Here is a 23977-nt window from a genome sequence, read left to right as displayed (position 1 = left end):
GTGTGCGTGTGTGTAATAACACAGTCTCTCCCCTTGCCCCCCCAGCTGCCCTCCTCAACCCCCCACAGTCCCCCTCCACATTGCTCTAGGCTGGTCTTTCCAGCTTCTTGCTGTTCTTGAGCCTGGGAAGGGCTCCTGCCCCTTCCGCACCCTCGGGCGCGCTGTTCCCACGGCCCAGACCCCGCGTCCTCTCCCGTCCAGCCCTCGGCTAAGCGGCGCCGGACCCTCCTCCCTCTTCTGCCACCTGAGCCGCCGCGCCACGTGGCCCGGGACTCGCCTGTCCCCCTCGCTGCGCGTTCCCTCCTCCCAGCCTGTTGCAGAGCCGGGCACTGAGCAGACCCTCGGCTGGTTCTCAGTCGTGCGTTCCCTTCTCAGGCCTTGGCCGGTACCAGCAGCCGGCAGAGGCCGCAGAGAGAGGCGGTGAAGAGGCCGGCCGCCTGACTTCACATCCCCGCTCTGTCGCTTATCGGCAGTGAGACCTTACCCTGTCCAGGCTTGTCCCTTGTAGGAGGGGAATCATCACGGTCCCTCGGGTCCTTGGAGAATCAACGGGTTACTAGACAAAGCGCTTAGAGCGGGCCTGATGTTCGTGCCCATGCGTGACACCTGTGGGCCAGGCCCTGGGCTGGGCGCTGGGAATCCCGGGATGGGCAACCCGTGGCTCTGCTTAGGGAGCTCCCAGCCTGAGGCTGAATGACTGGAGGGCTGGCAGGCGCTGTCGGGGGCATGGGAGAACCCCCGGCCCTTGAGGGTCCCTGCGCCCAACCCCGCTGCAGGGACGGGGCTCTGAAGTCCGAAGACCTGGGCTCAAATCCCAGCTCCTCTCTGCTCGTCGATGCCTGAGCTCAGCCGCCTCCTCTGTAAAGCGGGGCATTTAGGGCTGTGGAAAGGGGATAGGCTGAGGCTGTCCGGAGAGGTTTTCCCCATGGCCCAGGCTGTGACTGGGATGGCGGGGGTCCGACCTGAGTTTGCTGCCCCCCACAAACCGTGCTGGGGGACAGCAGCTTGTTTCCAAGGACGCTGGGCTGGGAGAGGTCGGGCAAGGAGCCACCAAAGGGGCAAGGGGGGCTCCTCAGGCACCAGGGTGAGGCACCTGGCTGGAGGGCCGAGCGAGGTCCATGGGGATGCACCTGCTCAGGGGAGGGGGCCAGGCAGGCTCGAAGGATCTGGGAGACCACCGGCCCTGCCCGGAAGCAGCCCCTCAGCCGCCGTGTCCCTAAGAGAGAGGGCAGGCCAGGCCCCCAGGGGGACGAGGGCAGAGGTCCACACAGAATGAGAACGGTCAGGCCCCGGGGAGATGGGGCTCCCCACAGAGGCACGGACTCCACCAGGGGCTGCAGGGGTGCACCCTCAAGAGGCCTCTTCGTCTCCGTGCGCCTTTGGGAGCGTCACCAACCCGGTCCTGCCAGGCCTGGGACTGAGGTTTACAGAGGACGGCGTCCGCGGACGCCTCCTGGCAGCCGCCGGCCTCAGGCTGGAAGGCCTCGCTCCTCCGAGGGACCTGCAGCGTTTCTCTCACTCCCTCTCTCTCTCTAACCCCCGTCCCACTGGGATCGCCCGCTGGCAGTCGTGCCTGCAAAACAGGTGCAGGACTCAGCGGCTCCACGCCGCTCACGGCCTTGTCCAAGACTCGTCACCCCGCGCGGATGGTGACCGTAGCCTCCTGGCCGGTCCCTCCTACAGACCCCTTTCCCTACAGCTGCCGGGACCTTCAAAAGCAGACGTCAGGTCGTGTCAGTCTCAGTGGCGTCTTAGACTGGAACTGACATCCCCACCCGGGCCCTCGGGGCGCTGCGCCATCTGATGTGCCCGTCCCGCCTCCTCCGCGGCCCCCGCCCGTCTCTTACTAGCTCATTCCACCCCACGCGAGCCCCCGTGCCGTTCCCAAACGTGCCAGGATCCCTCCTACCCTGTCTGCGCCTCTGCCTAGAATGTCCAGAGACGTCCTTCTGTCCCCGGATCCGTCCCTCGCCCACGTCTCCGCCCGCATGTCCCTCATCCAGGCCCCTCCTCCTCCACTGTCCTTCTCTGTCGCTACGTCTATGGACCACATGTGTTGTTTGCAGTACTTATGGCTGTAGTGCTGTGTCACAGTATTACAAACATTGTGTGTGTGTGTGTGGGGGGGAACCCGTTTTTCCCTGACCCATCTCCAGCCCATAGCAAAGCACTTGGCAGGTGGTGGGTGCCTGGTAGCACCTGCTGGTTACCGTGAACACAGACCCCAGAGCTCAGCGAGGCGAGCTCCTGGGGGGTCTGTGCAGAAGGAGGCAGAACGGGCCGGAGGCAGGCGTGTTTGTCTGGGTCTTTCCCACAGAGGTGAGGCTTTGTTTGAATGCACCCTGGGGAGTGGCAGCGGGCTCCTTTCCAGATGCCTCGCGGCCAAGGCCTTGGGGACCTGGCCCCCACCTGCCCGGAAGGAGGCTCAGAGGCTCTGCTCCTTCTCTGAGCTGCGGCATAAGGGCCAGCTGGGCCCTCAGAGGATCTGCAGGGAGCAGGGGTCTGGCAGCTGCTGAAACACGCAGCCCCAGTTTAGGCACTGGTCCCGGCCTTGTCACAAACTCCCCCTGGGCCTCAGCCTGCTGACCTCTAAAATGGGACTTGGGAAGCTCCACGGCTACTGTGACTGTGACCTGCCTTCCAGATGAGGAAGATGAGGTCCAGAGAGGTGTGATGCCTGGCCTGAGGTCGCAGGCGGCATCAGTGACGGCGCGGCCCCGGCCCTCACACCTGTGCTCACGCCCTGCCTTAGACGGCTGCGCTTCTCTTCTCACATGGAGACTTACTTCCCGATGAGGCTTCGAGCCCCTCGGGGCAAGAGCCACATCTGGTTCATGCTCCTCCCCAGTCAGGCAACCAGCAGGTGCCTGATGCAGGCTTGGCCAAGGGGACAGGGAGCCAGGGTGCCCGAGGGAGATGCATCCAAGCCAGGACCCCGCCAGGCCTTCCCGGTTCCCCCAGAGCCTCCACACGTGAGGATCTGGGCCATTCACTCGCTCGTCTGCTCATCCAAACAGCAGGTGCCAATTACCCGGTGGGTGCCCATGACCCCTGGAGCGCTGGGAAGCCGGGAGTGACCACGCCAGACAAGGTCCCCGCCCTTGGGCGCATGTGTTCCAGTGGGAAGCAGCCGACCAGCAAGGACCAAATCCAGACAGTTTGAAATCAGGACGGGACCTGCGACGGAAACAAATCAGGTGGACATGACAGAGTGGAGCCGATTCGGATCCGGAGGAGCTGGGACCGGCAGGACAAGAAGGAAGGTCACACCAGGCAGAGGGAGAAGCAAGTGCAAAGGCCCTGCGGGGAGGGTCTCTGCCTGTGAGGAGCAGAGGGAGGGCGGGAGAGGCTGCAGGAGGCGCGGAGGTGCAGCTGGGCGAGGGAGCTGGAGAGGCGGGCAGAGGCTGGACCACACTGCAGTAAGGAGTTTGCCTTTTTTTTCTCTTTTTCCCCTAAATTTTTTACAGCTGCACCTGCCACATAAGGAAGTTTCTGGGCTGGGGATCAGATCAGAGCTACAGCTGAGGTCTCCCCCACAGCCACAGCAACACTGGATCTGAGCCCCATCTGTGACCTACACTGCAGCTGGCAGCAACACCCGGATCCTTCACCCGCTGAGCGAGGCCAGGGGTTGAACCCGCATTCCCACGGACACTGTGTCGGGTTCTTAACCCACTGAGCCACAGCAGGAACTCCTGGGGTTTGCGTTTCACTGGAAGTGAGGGGGGAGGTCTTTAGGGAGTTTCAGTAAAGGACCGGAAGACACAGCCCTTGCTTCGGGAGGACTTCTCACTCTGGGACTTCTTGCTGCTGCCAGTAGAGGAGCCGCAGGAGGCCGCAGCGCCTTGCCCAGGTCGGGCGGGGGAGGAAGCCTTTGCTCCCTGGCAGGCGGGCAGGCAGCGGCGGGGGCTGATGGAGGGCGGGCATCTCAGGTTCTCCTCCAGAGGAGCACAGCCGCATCGCACCCCCGGCCCCGGGATCCCATCAGCCACCCCGCCCCCGTCATCCCGGGGGAGTTACAGCAAACAGTGCCTGCAAGGTGTCTGGCCCCCACTCCTTGATTCTATTAATGCCAAGATGCATTAAAGAAGCGTGGTGGGAATGCCATTCTAATTGTTTCGTACACACGCCACTGGGAGGGAACTGATTGGACACAGCTCACAGGCAGTATGTTAATACGCTATTTTCATATGATGATAGCTTTGCATAATCTCCCTCTCTCCCAGCTTTGCAGGGACCTGTTGTTAACCGAGCCCCAGGAGAGAGGGAAAGGCAATCTGCCTTCAAGTCCACTCCCCGCCACATTAATTAGTCATGTGGCTGGGAAGGTGCCACTCCGTACAAAGTGGACTTTATAATTTATACGCCAGCTGTTTCTGTCCATTCTCTTCCCCGCCTGCCTCTAATGAAATCGTGTTACCGGAGGGCCGACTGGCGTGAATTGAGCCTTTAATCCCATTGACCCTGGCCTGGCTGGCGGGGCCCAGGGGAGCGGGGGTGGGGCTGGGATGCGAGGACCCTGCCGGGCACGACCCTCCCGCGCCCGCCCCGGCCTGGCCCGCGACCGCACCGCGCGGCGCGGCGGCTGGGCACAGGAAGGGGGTGCCGGCAGCGGGGGCCCGCCTGGCTGGGCGGCCCTCGTGGGGCTCCCCGGAGGCTGGGATGCTCACATTTACCGCCTCATCTTCCGAGATCCAGCGAAGCACAGCATTCTCATCGAGCTTGTTCCTCCACTTGGAGACCAGGCCAGGCCAGACTGCACACCCAATGAGCTAACGCTTGCTTTTCTGGCCGTGGGGGTCGCTGGGAAAAGGGAGCTGCGATTCCAAGGAGAGGACGCCACCCCAGCCCCCCAGCAGCCAAGCTGACCCCTCCCCAGACAGGAAGCTGCTCCGAGCCCAGGGGCCCCCGCGTGGGGAGAAGGGCTGGGGGCCAGACGAGGGGACAGGCCCTCCTGTCCTGTCCTGGTTCTGGCTGGCCCCAGAGAGGCCGAGAGGGACGCTCCCCTTTCCCTCTCCCCCTCCCCCGCCAAAGAAAAGCAAGACCAGGCAGCCGGAGCCACGCAGCAAGCAAATGCCTGCAGCACAGAGCCCATTTGGTGAGCAGGAATAAACACAGCAATTAGCACCATGGCAGCCTCTTAAACAAACACATGGGACGAGTCATGGGCGGGGAGATGCATCTGCCAGGGGGCCAGAGGCTCCAGAGGCACCAGCCGAGCTGAGGGAAGCTGGAAGGAAGGACGGCCAGGCTCAGGGGCTGGGGCGGCACAGACCTGCGTGGGCAGAGCCGGAGGGAGCAATGGGCTAACAGGCCTGGTGCACAGGGGGTGCACTCCCCGGGGGATGGGGTGGCTTCCCGCCCACCTCCTCTAATTTGTTGGGAACCCTGAGAGCCTTACATGGACGAGAGGGACTCGGGGAGGTGACGCGTGGCATCCTCCGGCCTCATGCCCCGTGGGAGCCCCGTGGTCCACCTCTGTCCTCGGCCAGGCACCCTCCCGAGCCCCGCCCGCTGCTGGCCTTGGCTGCCACCGTCTCTCTGCTCTGGACCAGCAGCCTTCTCTTCCTCCCCGGCTAAGGCCTGGATCCTTTCCTGACCCCCAGGCTGGCCTGCGCCGACCCCATCCCCGCCTCCGTCTCTGTCTGGCCCGCTCCCGACGACAGGGGCCAAGCAGGGGGACCCGGGGCGGGTGCTCTCCGTGGGCTGCTCCTCCGTTTCTCCCTCTGTCAAGTGGGCTCGATGACCGCCTGGAACCACGCTGGCTGCCCGAGAGCCCCGGCCCAACTCTCAGGCTGGAAGCCACACGCTCTGCCCTAAGAACAGGAGGGCCTCTGTCGTGGGCGTCCCAGCTCATTTATTGGCTCTGAAATAGCCAAAGTCCTGTTTTGGCTTCATGGCATTAAAAACAGAAGCAAACCTGCGCTGACTCCTCTCTTTAATGAGAATGTGGGGCGCATCCGGGGGTCTCTCCAGGGAGGGGAAAATGAAGTTGTCATTTTTCAATATAATTAAACTTGGTTTTCAAAAAATCTCCTGATCTGAGATGTGAATTACGCTAATTACTTCTGGTGGCTGCGACATTGATTTCAGTGTTAAAGTTAATGGACTTAATGGGCGTTGCTCTCCCTCCGACGCGGCTCGGGGCTCCTGGCTGGGGGTCCTGCTGGCCCAGCCCAAGGGGCCTTTGTGGGACCCTCCCTCTGCCATCCGCTTCTGCTGCCTGAAGTGCCCTGTGGGCTGCTTCCTCCTGGCCCGCCTGGCCCCGGGCTTGAGGCCTCAGGGGGACCAGGGTCCCCTCTCCTGTAGGGGGGCCCCGGCACCGCCTCTGTGTTCCCACGGAGCCGGGCCCTCAGGGGACCCGGAAAGGAAAGAGCAAGAGGTTCCCCCTCCCGGACCCCCGCCTGGGGAGGCCTGACGGACGGCGGGGGCGGGCAGGGCCAAGCATGCTGGGCGCTGGGGGAGCTCTGGGAGACGCGGAGGGGGAGGCCGAGCCGGCTGTGCGGGCCCTCCCAGGGCTGGGCGGGGACGGGGCGGTCCTGGAGGCCGGGCAGGGGCTGTGACATGGTCTCTGCCTTAGTCCAGGAGGAGCCACCCAGGGCACCAGATGCCTCCAGGGGCCTCGTCCCCCAGGAAAATGCTGTCTGCGCTGGGAGTTTGGGGTCCCCTCCTGAAGGTCTGTTTCCACCGGAGGAGCCTTGGGGTTCGCTGACCAGAAGCTCATGACATGTGGGGCACAAAGCTACAGCCCCGAGAGCCACCTGCCTCCTTCCAAACAGCCCCGACGGTGTGCGCCAGGCCCCTGGGGCAGGGGTGCAGGGAAGGGGAGATGTTGGGGGCACACGTGGTGGGGGGGCAGGAGTCGCACTCCCTCCCGAGGCAGCCGCCCCCGACCCGGCGCAGAGGTGGAGCTGGTCGGCCTGAGGCTGTGCTGGCCTGAGAAAGATTTCCTGAGGCCCAAGGCATGGAAGTCACAGCCCTGTGGCCGCCAGGAGGCAGCCCTGAGTCCCTGGCAGGGGCCTAGGCTCCTGGGGCGCTGATGGGGGCTGGGCTGGCCGGGGGGCTGCAGAGGGAAGCAGGCTGACGGCACCTGATGGGCAGCGAGGGGCGGGGCCGGCCAGGGTCAGAGTGGGAAGGACCTTGAGAACCAGGCCAGGGAGTCGGGACTGGGTCCTGTCGGGAGAGGGGGCAGGGGAGGGAAGGGCCTTCCTGAGACGAACCCCCCCCGGGGAGGGGGAGAGAGCAGCAGGGCCCCCAGGAAGGGGAGCGAGGCGCAGGCCACTGCAGGAGCCTCATCCGCCCCGAGGAGGGCCCGATCCCCAAGCTCGCCTCTCCATCAGCGACCCTCCCTCTGAGCGGGTACCACCTACCCCCCTCTCAGGTCCTCCTGGTCTCCCAGCCCCCATCCCTGACCCCGACCCTCCCAGCCCCGGCCTGGGCTGCAGCAAAGCCCCCTCACCAGCCTGGGTGAGCTTTGTGAGACCGAGATCCAGCTCATCCCGCTCCTCTGAAACAGCCGAGGCCAACACCCACGCGGCCCTTGCGTCAAGCCAAGCACCGCCTTTCGCATTTTAGGTGCATTAACGGTCTTAAACCTTGTCCCAATCCTGTGAAGTTGACACGATTGTAAAACCCCGGGTTACATGTAAGAAACCGAGTTCCAGAGAGGTTAAGTCATTTTCTTGAGGTTACACAGCTAGGAGGTGGCCAAGCCGAGATGGGAACCTACACAATGTCCGCTTCTGCCCTGGGGGCCCCTTTGAGTCTGTCCTCAACCACGGGGTCAGTAAGGCCCTGATGTCACCTGCAGGCCCATGCGACATGGTCCTCCCTGCTTCTCCCCCCTCAGTGCATGGAGCCGCGGTGGCTGCTCCTCAGCCCCTCCTGCCGCGCGTGGCTCCAGATCCGCGGCTGCAGGTCTCTACGTCCTCTCCTCTGATTTCTGTCCCGATCCCCAGGACCTTGGACTCCTTCCTCCATTTCAAGTCCACATTTTCAAGGTCTCCTGTGCTTCTGACCTGACCCTCACCTCTCTGCCAAGCCAGCCCCAGCTTGCCTCTGGGCCCAGAGTCTAAGTTTGCCATGTTCGGTTGTAGAAGTTGTACACTGCACAATTTAAAGAGGGGGCATTCATATTTGCTGTCGATGTAAACAGCGCTCTCTGAGAGGGTGCAACGCAAAACGGCACAGCCAGACTAGCAGACCCGCTGGGCCCCCATTCGTGGCAACACCTTGGCTAACATTTCCGCTGAGACAGCCGTCTTTGGGCCTTTCTGGACGCCACCCGCTCTGCTGCCTGCAACCTGAAGGGCTGAAGAGTCTGGAGAGAGGAAGCAGGTTCAAGAAAGAAGGGCCCCTGCTCTGAATCTTCTGCAGGGGGACTGAGGAATCCTGGCGGGGGCAGCAGCCTCTGTGGACGGGAGTTGAACCGGAAGCTAACTAGTTTCTGAGCCCTACAAATCTGATGCAGAGACAAGAAGATCCAGTGGGCAGGTTACCTGGGGATCATTACTGGGCCAGCAAAGATTTCCGGATGTGGGGTGGTCACTCCTCACCCTACGGGGTCACAAGGAAGGGCCCCTGATGGTCGGCCTCACCTCCCACGTCCACCACTCGCTGCCCTCGCGCGGCCCCATCTCGCCAAGCTGCCCACGCCAATCAACTTAGCCCCGTTTCCCCATCTTGCTCTTGGGCACAACACAGACGCGGGCATCGTAACCACTGCAGTCACGCCCATTGCAACTGTTCACCAGGCCCCAGAGAAGACGGAGACCGAACTGTGCCCGTTCTACACACAAGCAGAGTGAAGCTGCAGAGACGCTGTGACTTAGCCCGGCTCATGGTCAGTGAATTTGAACGCAGGCTTGTCTGGCTCCACGTCCTAGGCTCTCGGCCACCCTGCTCTCCCAGCTTGGAGCCTGTGGATGCAGAACAGCTGGAGGAATGTGCGCAAATCCCCCAGCCTGGCCCCAGCACCCAGTGCAGATGCGGGTGTGGAACCGTGCCCAGGCCGGGGAGCTGGCTGGGTAGAGCGTGGGTAGTGCACGGATTGGGCGGGGCCGTTCCATGCCTGTTGCAAGGGCTGAGGAACAGAACACGGAGCCCGGGCCTCTGTCCTGACAGAAGCAAGCGCCCGAGTGGATGTCCCTCGGAGCGGCATCAGGCCAGAGCCGCTTCCTCACAGGTGCCGGGCTGCTCCCTCGGGGGGTGGACATTGGACGGCGGTTGATTTAAAACCCCGACACCTGGGTCCCCCGCCCCAGCCTCCGCCACGGTCACCATCCCTCTCCAGGTCCTAATCCCTGCGCTTGTGCAGTGTCCTCGCCCTCTGACGGGCCAGGCCCTGTGTGAGCAGGGAGACTGGGTTATTATGTAGAAGAGTTATAATAAGAAATATGACTGCAAAAGCCAAGTCAGTCGAAATTGGACTATAATTAAATGCTTAGAAAATTCTATGCTTGGCTCATTTTAAAATCAAGTGCTTCTTTGTAGCAATTTCCTTTCTTTAATTACAATTTCCTGTCTGGTTTGACATTTACAATGCAATCTTGGGGGACATGTTTGTGATTTATTATTCCTGCTCCTATCAGGATATCACTGTGCAGAAATGAGTTTATAAAATAAGAGCTCAAATTATTATGGCCTTTGACCAATAAAGCAGGCTCATAATTTCAGGCCTGAGAGGAGATTACCATTTTTGACAACCCAAGGCAGAACGAGCGGAGGGGGAGCTCGCTCCGTGTTCAAAACCACTGCACCGTCTCCTTAGGGAAGGCCGGTTTGGGAGGCAGAGGAAGATTCAGATAACCTCGCCAATACACACGCGCCGTCGCGGCTTGGAAGAACTTTTTCTGTCGTGGAGTCGTATCATCCTGGAGTTTGCCAGGCGGGCGCCATGGTTCCCACCTTACAGACGGACGCTGAGGCTCAGAGGAGTTCAGTGACTTGCTCAAGGTCACAACGCCAACAAGCGGGGTCTTGGAAACAGCACCCAGGTCCAGTCTAGAGTCCTTCCCCCCCAGTGTGGCAGCAGTCCCGAAGGCCTGAGAAGTGGCCCGAGGATGCCCTCGGGGCGCCTCCACACAGGGCGTGTCCTACCCTTCCACCCCGGTGCCAGGGGCTTTGACCAGCGCTCAGAGCAGCCCCTGCCCGTGACTCACAGGAGGCCTTCGGGGCTGTGGTCCCGGCACACGAACGAGACGCTCCGTCCTGTCCCTTTTCCTTGTTCCTCATCTCAGGGTTTTACCGGAATCTGGCCCTTTGACTCCGGGCCACGAAACGCAAGAGGGTTTACCCTTGATGTGCACACGTGGACGTGCAGTTGCACATGTACGTGTGTGCCTGCACGTCTGCATGTGTTTGGGGGTCGTGAGGGCACCCGTGCCCCTGGCGCTGCATGACAAGTACGAGCGGCCTAGGGATGCTCGTGCGGCCTGTGCGCCGTTGCCCAGGCCACTGGACATCAAGACCGGGAGGCGCGAGCGGATGCACGAAGGGACGTGCCTCAGCCTCACGAAGGCCCTGGCTTTGGTCCCTCTGGGCAGGCCTCGAAGAGAAAGGGCAGGACGGAGAGGAGCTGGGCCCCAGGGCTGACTTCTGCTCCTTAGAACGTCCTGCAGCAAAGGCTCTCATCAGCCTGGTCCCCGGCTGGAGGTGGGGGGCACTTCTGACCAGGTCAGGGACACCCACTGGCCCCTCTCTGAGGCTGGAGAGTCTCTAGGGAGTGGGCGTCCAGGCTCCCGCTCCCTTCCGGAATGCCGGCGGGCTCTGTGCCCGGGTCAGGAAGGCATGATGCCACCTTGGTAACGAGGAGCAGGGGTGGGGCCGGCGGGGACCTGGTGATGCGTCCAGCTTCGTACTCAGTGAATCAGAGGCACAGGTGGACAGATCCAGGGCGGGGTGTCCAGGCGGTGGCATGAGCAGGCCTCGGGCCTGGGGACAAGGTCTGAGGTGGGCTTGCGCCTTCTGACCCTCTGCCCTGCCCCCTCCATGCCTGCCTGTGGCCTTCAGCCTCACTGTCCCGCTCCAGCTTTGACTGTGCCGCGCAGACTCAGTCAGGGCAGACCAGGCCCTGAAGCGGGCTGAGGCCGTCGGTCCGCAGCCCTGGGGAGACCTGGCAGCAGGCTGAAGCAGGGCGTGTGGGGCCACTGGTCCGGGCTTGCCCATAAACCAGGCTTCTGGGCCCAGAGAGGGGGTTTCGGGGCGCTCCCCCCTCCCCCAGTGGGTCCCTTGTAGCAGCGAAAGCCAGGCTCAAGCTTTGTCTCACTTGAAAGGAGTTGTTATGAGAAGTAAATGCGCGTCTCTGGCTTTTGGCCTCAGATTAAGTCTGTCCAGAGACTCCTCTAGAGCCTGTGAAAATCCCTTTATTACTTCAAAACAATTTTAAAGCAGATGCATTAAGATTTTTGAAGACAGAGACGGATTCCTATCCCGACCCCGGCGTGCCGGTTATGAAATTCAAATGCCTGGGCCCCGATCCGCTTCCTGCGCCTCCCTCGCCTAGAGCCGGGGCCGCGGAGGGGCTCGGGCCCAGCGCTCTGGGTTCTGAGGAAACTCCTGACCCCTGATCAAAGTACTGCTCCCCTGAAGGCCACCGCGGGGGGACCGGGACGGGCTCCGCCTGGGCGGTCCGCGCTCACGCCCCGGCCCCGCCCCACGCCCCGCGAGCAGGTTCACACCACGCGCCCTGAGCGGCGTAAAGGCACACGCTGGCCCTCCCTGTCCACGGCGACTTCTTTGACGCGTCATATTCTTCAGGGAGGAAGCCTGGAAGGCTCTTTGATCTCTCCTGTTCAAAGGAGAAAATGGAGCTTTAGACGGGGGAAGAGACCCTTCCGAGGTCAGCCGAGGCCAGATCTGAAGTCTCTGCTTCCAAGGCAGACCTCCCCGTGCAGGTGTGAGGCTCCTTCCAGGCTCCTGACTCCTTGGGGCCCTAGCTCCTCCCTCACGGCCCAGGGGATCCCGGGTCCCTAGCTCCTCCTCCCCCACGGCCTCGCCCACCCTACCCCGCCCCAGACACGAAGAAGTAGGTGGAGCGAAGCCATGCCCCTGCCCCAACCCCGCCCTGTCCCCTCCTACACTAGCGCTTTCTCCTCCCAGCCCCAAGGAGCGAGAAAGGCCTGTGCAGGAGGAGACGGTTTCGGGTTTCAGATCCGTCAAGTCAGTCCCTCCACCGCAGCTGCAGCAGAGTAAGGCAGCCAGTCCTGCCCGCAGGCTGCTCGTGGATCTGGGACAAGGCAGACGGGAGAACAGCCATTGCAGCCCAGAATGCGGGGTTGTGACCAGAGAAGTATAGGGAGCTAGGGCACAGAGACGTCACTTATGCAGCCTCCTGAGCCATGGCAGATGGACGAGCCAGCCCACATTCCTACGGAGCAAGGAGGGTGGACAAGGGGTGTGAGCCAGTCCTTTCCGAATGTCTGTTTGGCGAGCAAAGGTTGAGGGTGAGGGCGGCGACTGGGGCCCAGGACTGCCTCTGCTGAGTGCCGCAGAACTTCTAGGACGCCTCTGTACCGGGGGACCATCAACTGGCCCCGCAGGACACCCACCGTAAGCCCTCCACTGCACACTCGCCCGCGGGGCCCTTGCTAAGTACGATTTAGACGTGACTGTCTCTGGCGGGAACGCTCCAAGATGCGCACGACAGCTTCTACTGGAGGCTTCAGGGAGGCATCTCCCTTAGATGAGGAAGCAGGTACAGGGTGCCTCTGATGCTCGGTGTGCAACCCAGGAGCGTCGTCTCCGTTTTTGAACCCAGACTAAATCGGGTGCTGGCCAGGGCTCGCCAAGGCTGGTGAGGGATCCGATGCCAGCCACGTGCAGGTGGTTCCTGCTTCCCCTTCTTTTGATTTTGCAAGAGCTTCAGGTGTTACCCATCCCAGAGGACCAGAGAGACCCACGTCCCCAGACATGGCTGCCTCTGCTCCTGATCCAGGCCCATTCAAAGGCGGGTGCTTCCAGCTTAGAGCCGAGGCCTCGGCCCTCCAGCTCCAGCAGACATAGAAGCGTGGTCCCCACGACTGTCCCGAGGCCTCAGGACATAACCTGTGGACTAGATCACTCAGGGGCCTCTTGCCTGAAGCTCTGAAGCTGACCTAGTGGACTGGGATCCCCTCTGGCCACCCGAGGTCTTGGCTGCTGGCAAGCCCAGCATGTGAGTCCTTGTCACTGGCTACTGGGAGGGGCTGCTGGCCTGGCATCCCTTCACTTTCCTACCAAAGGCCCCGCCAGCCTCCTGATCACCAGCAGGCTGATCCAGCTCCGTGATAATTCAAAAGCTGTGCATCAGTGGAAAGAGGAGGCCTGATTCAGAAATTTGTGCTAACGAACTGTGCTTAATTGGGTTTGGGGAAGGACACGAAATGGGCTGCCTGACATTCCAGGGTCCTCGGCCGAGGGCTACGGCCTCCCTGGCTTCTCCCTGCAAGGCTGACCACGACGGCAGCCCTTCTCGCCCAGCGCTGCAGCCTTCGGCCTCTCAGCCTAGTAACAGGAAGTCATCTGCCTAATCAGACTAATTAGCACTGGGGACACAAAGTCATCATCTAGGAAGAATGCAAATGCCAGTTTTACAAAATGAAAACGCCATATGTGCAGTAATTAGCAAACCACGGGCACATTTTATAAATCATATTTATTAGTTTGTAAACAAATCAAGCTCTAAATGAAATGAAAGATGCCGTTAACCGTGACTGCAGCAGCGGCAGGGCCAAGCAGGCCTTGATAGGGGGACCGGGGCTTTGGGGTAGAGCCTGACCCAGGCTCCGCTAATCTCCCTTCTAGCTCAGGAGCCCTGGTCTGGGAGGCAGGGGTCTGTGCCCCAGCTAGCCACGATCCACGGACCACCTGTCCTCCTACCAAGGCCCCCCGGGGGCTGCCCCCCTGCCCAGGACCCCCGATCTGGGCGATTACTCAGCCGAGGGGTTAAACGAATCACGGCCCCCATCTCTGGGGACCCACACCTGGCCTCTGAGCCTCACTGCAGCACCAGGCCCCTCTCTCCTTAATTTTGGAGCCACAGGCCTCTTCGTCCACTGACACACATACCCCTGGGGCTTGAGGAAAAGTAAAGACGTCCCAGTTGAAGGAGTTTCATGCAGTGACCAAGCCTGCTGCCTGCCCTGCTTCTGCTGTCCTTGGAGAAGCGCTTGGGGGAGGGGCCTTTCCCGGGCGGGTCCTCTCCTGTGTCACAGTCATGTGTCCTGTCCACCCAGCTGAGGCCCTGCCTGGCACTCAGCCCTCACTCAGAGGGTTGAAACGGACCTATCAGGGTAAGTCGAAGCTTGCCAGGTGCTCCAGTCAGGAGAGGGCTCCCGGCGTGGGCTGCGTGGCCGTGGGCGTGTTCTGCTCAGCGTATTATCCCAGCTCCCTTCTTTGGCGAACTGTACCTCCTTGCCTTGGGAAAAACCTCTTTCTGCCCCATGTGGCTGGGACGAGACTTTCAGTCCAGATGTCCGGCACCCCCTTCACCGCAAAGGGACCTGTCACGGCACTGCATATCCTGGACCAGTGACACCAATTGGACATAGGGCTCCTTGCCCAGATTTTCTGAATAGAGATGGAAGGACTGTCAGTGTCAGTATGACACAGGTCACTCCCACTTTGGGGGTCTGATCTGGTCTATGTAAGGAGCAATTATATAGACTATAGCAATTATATAGAGTAGATTATATAAAGAGAAAATCAACAGTTCATAGGTCATTTTAAAAATAAGATTAATATTTCTATGAACTAGAAAGGGAACAGAAATCTAATATATTAGATACATTATATATAATTTTATACTTTTTATATACATAATGCTCACATACATGTATGCAATTGAGAAACATGGAAGTTACACTGAAGAGCTCCAAAGTGCATCTAATAAAAGCTATATAAGAAGAAAATGAGGAGTTCCCGTCGTGGCACAGCAGAAACAAATCCAACTAGGAAGCATGAGGTTGAGGGTTCGATCCCTGGCCTTGCTCAATGGGTTAAGGATCTGGCATTGTCGTGAGCTGTGGTATAGGCCAGTGGCTACAGCTCCGATTAGACCCCTAGCCTGCAAACCTCCATATGCCACAGGTGTGGCCCTAAAAAGACCAAAAAAAAAAAAAAAAAGAGAGAGAGAGAGAGAGAGAGAAGAGAATGCAAGACATAGTAGAGAGGCAATATTTAAAGAGATAATTGCCAAACTTTTTCCAAAATTGAAGATATAGGTTTTCAGATTTAAAAAATCCACAGAGTTGGAAAAATAAAAATAGAGCACGTTCAGATACATTATAGTGCCACTTTAGAACATCAAGGTAAAGAGATCATTTTAAAAGCCATCAGAAGAAGGAGACAGATCATTACAAAAATCAAATTAACACCAATACCAGGATCCTCTTCAGCAACCCATATCAGAAGAAAAATGAAATAATATCTTTAAGATACTGAGGGAAAAATCACAGGCAATCTAGAATTTTACACTCTTAATTTATTCTCTAAAAGTGCAGGCAAAATAAAATCTATTATGGACATGCAAGGACTAAGCTGATATGCCTCCAGAGCTCCAAACTGAAATAAACATGTGTCCTGGATAAAAAAAGAAAGCAGATTTAAGGAGAAGGCAAATGGGATGCAAGAGGCCGTGATGACCACAGGAAATGATGTAAAAAAAAACCATGTGCTGGCAAATTCAATTAAGTGTTGACTATAAAAAACAGTGACACCCATGTTTTGTATATTTTTAAAAAGTTAAACTAACCCTCTAAACAAAATAATGGAATGAATAGGCATGTTCAACCGGGTAATATATGAAGGAAAAAAGAAGGATATCTCCAGGACCAAAGACACAGTGAATTTATCGCCAGGTTGGCAGGCAGGACGTGATACCGTCGTGTCCCGTGATGGTGGTGGCGGCAGCATTCTAAGACCCACGTAGGGACAGGAGGTTGGGCCTCCTGCCCATGAAAAGCACAGAGACGGAACTATGCCCCTTGTGCATGGCTGAGAGCACTGAAAGGCTCTATGTAAATGGAACCATATGAAAATAGTTCCACATGAAACTATATGAACACGGAACTGAGACACTAAACTCACAAGTGCAGGAAGCAGTAAGAAAGCACTGCGTGCGCCTGAGAGAGAAGGACCGTCCACAAGAGGTTGAAGCCCTGGGAATGGACCGGAGGCACACTGTCTGTGGTGTCTGGAGGATCCACGGGTCCGGAGAACAAAAGGAGCCGAGGGAACCAGCAACAGGAGTCCTGGAGCTGCTTGGCAAGGAACAGTGCGACAACTACGGCACAGTGACTCCAACAGAAGCGCAACCCTTGCTGAAGGCCAGCTCGCTGGAAAGGCACCACCCGCACTGGGGAAAGGAGGCACCACAGGGTACCTACCGTCAGACGGCCCAGAGACTCCCGGGGGTTCTGGAAGAGAACAGTACAGATGGGGAAGCGCACCCTAGAAGAGCAAATGCCTACGAATTCTCCACAACTGAAGAAGGAGAGGAGTCCCTAAACTGAATCAAATGCCTTCAACCCCGAGAAGGACAAATAAACAAACCCAAACCCAGATGCATCAAGGCGAAACTTCAAAACATCCAGTAACAGAGAAAGGCAACTGGAGACCGCAGAATATTCCTAAAAAGAACAACACCGGACCGGCAGCAGACCTCGCAGCAGCCAAACGGACTCCAGAAGACAGTGGAGTAACATCTGCAAAGCATTACAGGAAAATAACTGGAAATTTATAGTTTATTCGAAGTTAAGGCAAAATAAAAGATATTAGAGAAAGTCTGAGAGTTTACGACTCACGATTCTCTCTGAACTAACAACTAAGGGATGTAACTTAGAAGAAAATTGAAACCAAAAGGAAGAAATGATAAGCAAATACATCAGAAAACATGTTCGGCTAATCTAAATAAGCACCGACTACAGAAAATGAAGACTAATCTTTAGAAGGGGCTAAAAAACAGGGTAGAATAAAAATATTTTGCAACAATAGCAAGAAGATGGGGGTGGGGACTGGAGTTAAAACATTTGAAGATCTTTGTATTATTACTGGAGGCAAATAAAGATACCGACAAAAATTTAGACTTTCAAAAAAGGTGTAACATCCAAACTAGTGGAGAGAGGAAAAGAATAAAAAGAACTCAATAAACCCAGCTGAATATAGGAAAGGAAAAAAAAGAGAAATATTTAACATGGTAAAAATATTGTAAAGATAGTCCAAGTTTATCCGTAATCCCCCCAAATTTAATTAAACCCACTTATTTTGAGATATTCTCAGATTTTCAAAATCTAGTTAGAAGCTGCTTATAAGAGACATAATAACTAAAACATAATCATGCAGAATGTTTGATAGCAAAAGGATGGAAAAATATATTGTAAATAGTAACCAAAAGAAAGACAATATATAGAAATATTAAAAGCAAGTGAAAGAGATAAGACAAAACTTTTTGAGATTTAAAGAAAGTGAACGTTTACTGACAAGAAGAAAAATGCAGTAAATATCTACATCGATGCTGAATCTGATTGCTATTAATAACCTAAACTTAAAAATGACACAATTATGAGGAAAAATTGACAGAGTCTATTAATCACAACGACATGGAAACAACTGACAGAATTGTGGGAGAATCTGACAAACTTATCATTACACTGGGGAAATTTTTTTTCTTTTTAGGGCCACACCTGTGGCATGTGGAAGCTCCCAGGCTAGAGGCTGAATTGGAGCTGCAGCCGCCGGCCTCCGCCACAGCCATGGCAATGCCAGATCCGAGCCACATCTGCCGCTCATGCTGAAGCCCGTGGCAATGCCAGATCCGCAACCCACTGAGCGAGGCCAGGGACTGAATCCACATCCTCATGGACACCAGTCATGAGCCACAGTGGAAACTCTTCACAATGGGGAATTTTAACATTGCTTCTTCAGAAAATGATGGAACAGGAAAAAATGAGTAAAAACATAGGCGGTGGAATACCCGTGACTGAACTACCCAAGGAACAGTTGCTTAATGTGTACATACATAAAACACTGTCCAATGGCCTGTGTCCAATTTTGATAAAACCCTGAGACTAAATTTTATTTTCAAGTATACATGGAATGTACTGACTACATAATAGGCCACAAAGGATGTCTTAAAAGATACTAATAATTTGATATATTCAATGACACATTTTATGACTCCAGTGCAATAGTTAGAAAACAGTAAAAAAAGAGTTAGGTCCAAAAAATCTCATTCATCTTCTTCCTTGTAGTGAAATATATTATACATATAGAAGGGTATACATATGGTATATACGGAATTTAAAGACATACAATAAAATGACCATCACTCAGACTTTAAAATCCTCTCTTTCCAGACTCTCCCTCCCCACGTGCATTCTCTTCTCTCGCCCCACAGATAACCACCATCCTGACCTCCAGGATATTAATTTTCTTATTTTTTTAATTATGGCTTTGCTATCCACATATGCACCCCTAGATAATAGCAATTAGTTGTCTGTTTTTTATCATTGCATCAAATCATACTGAATCATACTTTATCATTACATTGAACCATGCCGTCTACACTCTGCCTGGTGTCTAACCATGTTCTGGGCAAAGGGATGGCAGAGATGAAACAGACATGGATCCTGCCATCAAAGTGACTACATCTGGTGATGGGGGTGGGTAGTTATGACACAGTTTCAGGTAAAACATGGAAGCACAGAGAAGGGGCATTATCACCATCAGAATGAGAAAAAGAGACAGAGCTGTTGACATTTGAGATGAGTCTCAAAATGAGTCATCCTATTTTGCAACAAGACAAGGAAGGTGAGACTTGCTGACAGCTTGAACACGGCGTGTAAATCAATTCAGTTATTATCTTAGTCAAGATTCAAACCAGGCAAAAGGAAATTTTTAATTTACATAATCGAAAAGCCATTTGCAGTGGGTTTAGGTATGGCTGGATCCAGGAGAAGACTTCCAGGTTCTGTCTCTTTCTACACCTCTCAGATGATTCCCACCCCCGCCACCATCCCGTGCCCATGGCATACACAGAAATTCTTGGGCCAGAGATCAAACCTACACCACAGCAGTGACCCAATCCACAGCACTGACAATGCTGGATCCTTAACCCACTAGGCCATTAGGGAACTCCAGATAGGTTTTGTTTATGTCGTGACTCAGAGGGCCCTCAAAAGTCCTAGGCTCACTTGCTTTCAGCATAACACTGCCCGTAGGAAGTATTTTCTTTCCTAAGTTCTAGCCACGATTCCCAGGGAAGATTCTAGCCGGCCCTGCTTGGATCCTGCTCACATGCCTGCCTCAATCACTGGGCCTGGAGGACAGGGTGTCCTGACCGTCCTAGGCCACCCAGCTATCTTCATTCAGACCACACAGAACCGATTCGGCTCTCAGAAGTGGGAAGAAATCTTAAGAAAGCAAGAACAACGAGAATCACCCCAAAGTAGGCGAGACTGCTTTGCATTTGAGAAGCGACAAGCTACTCGGTGTGACTGGAGGAGGTGAGAAGAGCGAGGTCCCGGGGAGGTGAGAGGCAGACGGAGCACAGGAGCGACCACATAACGGGAGACTGACGGTGACCCAAGGGACTGGGGCAGAGGCACGTGCTGAACGGCCCCTCGGGCAGGAGGGCTGAGGATGACCCCAGCGAGGGGCCGAGGCGAGGCGGAGGGCGGGAGGCCTGAGGGGCAGGGAATGACCCCGTGAGAACGGAGGAGGAGAGACCGGAGGACGAGGCAGGAAGGTGGAGGGAGGCGGGGGGTCAAGTGACACCCGCGTGTCTCAGCCGGGATCGGGTGTGTGTGGGGCGCGCGGCCCTGGACGGGGGCGTGAGCGTGATGGGCCCGTTAGACGGCGCGGGTGGCCCTGCTTCTCTCTCCAGCTTCTTCAAGCCTCAGGCTGGCTGCACCCTGGGGTCCCGACATGCCTTCATGGGTGGACTAAGTGGGGTTGCGTTGAAATGGAGACGTGGCCTGTGGCCTGTGCTTCAGGCTGTAGGTGTCCTTGGGCCCCGGCGCCGAGTCCTGCGGTTCCCACGGAGGCGGCTGGGGCTGAGCGGTGTGTGCGCTGAGCGGGAGGACGTCGCTTCCCACTGGCAGCCCCATCCTCGCCTGCCAGGCTCCCAAACCTGGGCATCCTCCCGGCGGGATCGGAGCAGGCTGCTCGGCGCTGCTACCTAGCCTGGCTCGGGGCAGGTCCTGGGACCTTGGCCTCCTCCAGCTCTGCCCTTCCCGCCTCTGCCAAACCCTTCCGAGGAACTCCTGGCGAGGCCGGAGTGACAAGGCCACATCCTAACCCCGGCCAGAGAAGGGGCTTCAAGGGGGGGCCTGGCCTCAGACGGGGCTCTCCCCCACCGTGACGGGGGCTCTGCGATGTCTCCCCCCTTTCACCCTCGACAGAACGCACTCTCAGGGCCTCTAGTTACTGGCTACGAGGCAGACACCAGCATCACCCCTAAATTACAGACGAGGAGACTGGAGCCCAGAGACGCAAACTGGGTTGCCAGAGGCCCCTGCTTGGTGAAGTGGGGACCAAAGAGCCAGTCCAATCCGAATCTCGGGGCTTGGGCCCACGCCGGGACTGCGGTCCAGAGGCAGGCAGCTGGGGCTCTTAGGAGAAGAGGCTGCGCTCCGAGTTCTGAGCTCTGAGGTCCAGCAGGGTCGACCAGAAGCCTGGCTCCACCGGGAGCACGCAGGCCCTTCCCCCTCGGGCCTGGGCTCCTAGGGGCCCAGGCAGAGGACGGTGACAGGCAGAGGCTGGCAGCCACGGAGCAGGCAGAGAGGGGCGGGCGGCTGGGGTGGGTTAATGCTGCTGCCTTATGAAGGACATTTTTCAATGGAGCCAGTAACTAGAGGCCCTGGGAGTGCGTTCTGTCTCAGCAGCTCCACAGTCGGAGGATGTGAACTGGCAGTGAGCAAGCCAGCAGGGGCTGGCCATTCCCAAACTCCGGGAAGGCACAGAGCTAGATTTAATAAAAGGGGGAAATGGAACATTTTCATTAGCACCAAATTCTCCATTTAATTTGGACTTTTGCAAAATAAGTGGCCTAATTACTGTCATGATTTGAGCGTCTCTATAGGTTTTTCCTCTAAGAAGCTGCAGACTCCGCACAGGCTCCATCCTCCAGAGGCTGCTCCTGCCCCTCTGGCCCTCCTGCCCCTTCCCTGGAAGCGGGAAGGCTTCAGGAGGGAACACAGGGCTCACGCGAAGTCACAGGCCCTCCTCAGCCACCGGGCCCTGCAGCCAGTGGGGAAGGCGCCATTCGGGGGGCCCGTGGAACCCCCAGCAGCGGCTTAGACCGTGTCTGAGCCCTGACCCGGGTCTGACCTGGGTGTCAGCTCGAGCTTGGGAGCTTGCGGAGCTGCGGTGAGCTGACGGGATCCCCCGCGGTCTGGCTTTTGGCTTTTTCGCTGCTCACCCTGGGCCTCTGCTCTTGGCCTATGGACATGGCTGCAGCCCAGCAGCCTCGGCCCACCCTGGAGAGCTCAGGGGAGATGAGCAGCCTTCGCCCTGGGACCCTCAGCTCCGGTCCGGGGCCCTCAGGGCCCCTCGCCGTCCCCACCAGGGTCGGCATCCAGTCCGGACGCCTCAGGCTGGAGCCACTGCCTTCAGCTCTCCCCCTGCCCCCCAACAGGCTTTTCCTCTTCCCTCTGCGCTTGAAGAGAAGCAGGGATTAAAGAAACAGAGCAAGAAATTGCCAGGAACTAGCCTAGCAGACCATCAGATAGAGAGATGGGGAAGGGCCCTCCCCAGAGCAGCTGGGAACCTCCAGCCTGAGGCCCGGAGACAAGGAGAACCCGTGGGATGGGTCTGGGTCCAGAGGTGCCCCGTGCCAGAGACCAGGGCACTGCCCCGCCAGCCCCGCCCCAGACCCCAGAGACCCAGCCGACCTCGTGGCAGCAGCACAGCCCTCGCGGGCTCCCTCCCTGCCCAGGATCGCCAGGCCCACCCCGGCCCCTCTTCGCGCCAAACCAGCAGCCTCAGCGCCTCTAAGGGCTCCTGTCCCTCGCGTCCACTGTCCAAGGCCTGCATCAGCCTCGGCGCCCCCGTCTGGGGTCCCTTCCAAGGGGGAAAGAAGCCCCCCAAGACCCTATGGAAGAGCAGCTCGAGGCCCGTGGCGACACGTCAAAAGCCACCTGACAACTGGGATGTCCCTTCAGACCCACGGCCCTTCCGACCCTCAGAGGAGGGTCTGCTCACACGGCGGCTCTTGGGCCAGACTCTCAGGAGGCCGAGGGCGGGCCAGCCGCGTCCCTGTTCTCTGCCCTCTCAGGCCCTGCTCTCGCTGGAGCTCGCTGGCCAGAGGAAAGAGGAGGAAACACTCCCCCTGTGTATGGAAGAAGAGGCTGATGTGCCCCAGGACCCAGCGGGGTGGCAGACGTGGTCAGGATGCAAACTGAGGCCCTGAAGGGCAAAAGGCCTACTACGTTCCTTTGTTTGTTGTCAGTAAATTTCCATAGAGCGAGAGGCAGGCGACTGCAGCTCAGGGGCCTTTCCCGCGCGTGGACGCCCATGTAACCATGGCGCAGCTCAGTCCAGATTCCCGGCATCCCCGAAGCTCCTCCGTGCCCCCTCCCGGGCTGTACACTCCCACCAAGCTCACGTCTATTCTGCATCGCTTGGCCCGCCCTGGCGAGCAAGAGGACTGCTGGCCCCGCGGGCTCCCCACTGATGCCGAGACTCAGCGTGGCTGGAAAGCCCGCATGACCAGCTCCAGACTGGCACACGGGAGGAAAGCCGGGCACTTCGGGGAGTGGCGAGGTAACAGTGTCGGGGCGAAGTGAAAGGTTACAGCTCTGCAGACACAAACATGAAAGATCACACGGTAGTGTTACAGACTAAGTTTGCATTTCTCTTATGACCTCGTTTCTAGGACAACTTTTTGCAAATAAAAATGATTTCATATCATATGATAGAGCAAGAAAACTGCTGAAGTGGTGTCAGGTAACCTAAGGTCAAATCCCCACCCCACCTGCCAACCGCTCAGTAGCTGAGAAAGTGATGTGTGTTCTTGGATGCTGACTTCTTCCATCTGTGAAACAAAGGCATTGAACTCAACGTTCTCAAGTCATAATAATAATAATAATGCCGGGTGCCGAGTGTTAACCGGGACGGCTCCAGTCTCTCTCTCTCTACCGGGCCCAGCTGCCTCTTGGCATCCGCCCTGCCCCGCGAGAGTCCAGCGGCTCGGAGCTGAGGATCTTGGTGGGAGCTGGGGAGCTCTGGAACAGGACCAGAGGCGGCCCCCAAGCCCTTTTAGGGCCTACCAGCCTCAGGACTGGGCGAGCGGGGGGCCAGTAAGGAGCCCACAAGCTATGGCGGCTCTTGCAAGAAGCTTCCTTTGCCCCGGGTGGCAGCCTGTTCACGTAGCTCTGCTGGGTCCAGGCTGCACTTTCCTTGAGGGTGGACCTCGAGGTGCTGGTGAGGACGCCGTGTCTGCCACCCACAGGATGGAGGCCGGCAGGAAGCCGGGTTCCCCCAAAAGGACTTCTGGGACCCCTGCTGCCCCCGCCCCGCCGCAGCATCCACTGCTCAGGAAGGGACCCCCCCCGCCCCGGGGCCGATCCTCCTTGACCCCAGCCTGCCTCCCTGTCTTTGAGCCAAGCTGGCCAGCTCGGTGTGAACGCCGCCGGAGTGTCCAAGGAGACATAAAGAAAGTTCAGAGACTTTTAATTTGCCAGCACGGCCTCTCCTGCCGGCCAGCAGGTTGAGCGTTTATGGACAAGGGCAGCTGCAATAAAGGCTTATTGTTCCTCCTCTGAGCCACTGCTTGGTGACTCCTTTCTTAAGTGAGACAAAGGGAACTCAAGGCCCACTGGCCTCCCCAGGCTGGGGGGCTGGGCCCACAATTAGCAGGCGTCCCCCACAGCCACCGCAGAGCCAGGCCTGCTGGGAACGGGCAAGCAAGCCAGGGCCGCTGAGCCTGGCACCCACACCCCAGTGGGGACTGCAGGAGGTGGGACTCCAATGGGGGTGGGGGGCACAGCCAACAACGGAG

General features: G+C 57.7%; 1 protein-coding gene across 3 annotated transcripts in view; it reads right to left on the bottom strand.

The window, feature by feature from the left end:
• Positions 1-23977, bottom strand: part of LMO1 (LIM domain only 1) — a 137738-nt gene that overhangs the window by 55122 nt on the left and 58639 nt on the right. Inside the window, exons 1-2 of one of the 3 annotated variants that reach the window (XM_084974024.1) lie at positions 4671-4758; positions 3032-3177 (exon numbers count right to left, since the gene is read on the bottom strand). The exons of 1 other annotated variant lie outside the window; for it this stretch is intronic. The gene's annotated coding sequence lies outside the window, so the exon portion shown is untranslated. Of the gene's footprint in view, positions 1-3031; positions 3178-4670; positions 4759-23977 lie in introns of those variants that run through there. One more of the 3 variants, XM_084974025.1, reaches the window with a different exon arrangement.

This window comes from Sus scrofa, chromosome 9 (assembly GCF_054392235.1).
Source record: "Sus scrofa isolate SSC_HxYL_T2T_F1_AM1 chromosome 9, Sscrofa_HxYL_maternal_Yorkshire_Landrace_v2.0, whole genome shotgun sequence".
NCBI lineage: Eukaryota > Metazoa > Chordata > Mammalia > Artiodactyla > Suidae > Sus > Sus scrofa.
This window is presented reverse-complemented; position numbering and strand designations above follow the sequence as displayed.